Below are 2,500 nucleotides of genomic sequence, written 5' to 3' on the forward strand. Positions count from 1 at the left end.
TTTTTCGCCCTAGTTCCATCCTGGACAGGGTTGACTTTACAGAAGTCATTCTCAAGTATCTTGTACGCATTCAAGAAGCTGTGCGGCAAGTGTCTCTTGCCTAATCCGTGCATGGTTTCCCTTCACATTTTCCTACACGTTTACCATTAACTGCATTCCATTACGATATTTCACCTACGTAATGCAATACACCTATTATCTGCATTTCTCAGTCACTCCCAGTTCCACGCGGGATATGTTCAGCAGCCCCAACCAGCTCAAATGCATTCTTCTCCTCCCGAATGGCGAGCATACTCCGGGTGTCACCCTCTCGCACCAGAGAATCGAGTCAGGGTCCTGGAGCCCCTCCACCACCACCCTCCTCCTCTAGATGGCCGCGTCGCTGGGTATTACTCGGATCACGTGCACAAGGCCGGTCCCGCCCTCATTATGCAAACCTGTGACCCTGCCCGTCACCACAAGAGTACCGCGCTGGTACGGTGGAAACGTCACACAGTGAAGGCCGCGTCTCAGGTATCCACGGGCGCTCACCACTACCGTCACCAGTATCACCACTGTCCACACGTCCGTCCACATCCCGTCCCGTCCACGCCCCGCTCACTGCACGGTATCAGACTAGAGCAGGTAGCCCGGCCCGCACACTGCACCGCACGTGCTACCAGTCCAGCACCGTGCTTGGCACACTGGTCTGGCTGAGCGGGCGGCGACTTTTGACTGATGTGTGCTCTCCACCTTGGGGAGTTGGACCACCTCCTCCCTCTCCCCACGGGAAATGTGACTTCAGCCTACACGTGCCGCACACACAATACGTGAGGCAATGCCACTTCCTTAGCGGTAGAAAGCAAGATTGAGTTGAACTCTTGCCGCCTGGTGTGTTATTGTGAATTGTCCTTCGAGATGTCGGGTGGTTTGTTGGCTATTTGGTCGATGGTTATGCAGCTCAGTTGTGAGCTGCACAATGTGTTCAAAGCTCATGCAATTTACGTCAGAAGCTAGCTGATTATATTTACATATAAATGCAGATCGGGTCAGTTTAAGGTCTGGAATACATAGGGGTCAGATAAATCGATGCCGTGGGTGCTTGGCGCAAGCACTGCAAAGGTGCCCGTTGGACCCATAGGATGTAAATCTATGAAATAAATTACCTGCGATAGTTACGCCGTGTTTGATGTGCGTAAACATTTTTATAGCCTGTTTTAAAAAGTCATCTTGCATGGCCATTGGTCGACTGCCGAAATTTGACTTGCATGACAAAACTACATTGACTTTACCTGGTCTCAATGGCAATAGCCAAAGTTTGTCAAAAAAAGAAGTTCGCCATTGTACCACGTTCAATAAAAAAACTTAGCGTCCGACGGTCTGAACAGTTCGACCCCAGATGGTCAGCCATATATTATCATTATGACACGCTCTGTTCAATCGACCATTAATAAGCTATTCAACTGTCACCATTGAACCTGACGGCACCAGGCGGTGCCCACATATATGGGTGGCGTGCAGGTATGGGCGCCTGACCTGGTGCATGTGAGGTGCTATTGTCATTATAATTCAAGTCTACCATTTCTCATCAGGCCAAGCACAGATATGCGAGTTATCTTCGTATTTCTTAGTAAGCGATGAACGGTTTTAAGTGTGTGCAGTGCCTTAGGTGCCAGTGAGAATATTAATAGCCGCACTTCCAGTGCTGCTGTTTTAATGCCAAGACCCTGCAATGCTCTGGTTCGTCTACGACATGATGTTGATGATTTCGGTATTTTTTTGGGCGGGTCACACGTTGCGCATGTGTCGAAGGCAGGTTAGGTCGTAGGCAGGTGTAGTTTCAAGAACATGTGTCGCACTAATTTGGGAAGCAGATAATTCAAATGACCTATGCTATCAATAGTATATAGAAGATATCAGTGAGAGACCAATTGTCTTAATCGGAAGGAAGTTGCGTAAATGGCCAAGTTTTCTAATAAAAAAGACTTCTAAACGTGTTTTGACTTTATACAAAAGTATATATATATATATATTTATATATATATAACAACATTTGTAAAATAGAAACCAGGTAATGAGAAAAGCTTTGATCACCCACAATTTTCACCAAACACAAAAATCCATCATGCACCGCCTTTGTGAACTCAGGCTATTTACGCTGACAGTATATCGGGAAGTGCTGGTTAAACGATATTATCAAGTAAATACTTGGAGGACTCATACAAATTGATAGTGACAAATGAGAATGAGCGTTGCCATGAAATGTCGGTTGTTCTGATGATATCTCTCAACTGTTGCTTGATGTTGTCGCTTATCCATTGCCCTGGTAAATATGACAACTCTGGTATATTTAAGGTCCGCTATTTTTGCCATAAGAAGCTACCATGCCGGAAATACCCGGGTTTTTCTCACATCAACAGGGAGTGTTACAGTTGCAAATATGGACTGCCTCAGCAATGTGACATCAATGCCCACACGTATCAGGCATCAATATTGAGGTGCATCGCATCACCTGTTATAT

Source organism: Pollicipes pollicipes, unplaced genomic scaffold (genome assembly GCF_011947565.3).
Source record: "Pollicipes pollicipes isolate AB1234 unplaced genomic scaffold, Ppol_2.1 Scaffold_4295;HRSCAF=5057_pilon_pilon_pilon, whole genome shotgun sequence".
Taxonomy (NCBI): Eukaryota; Metazoa; Arthropoda; class Thecostraca; order Pollicipedomorpha; family Pollicipedidae; genus Pollicipes; species Pollicipes pollicipes.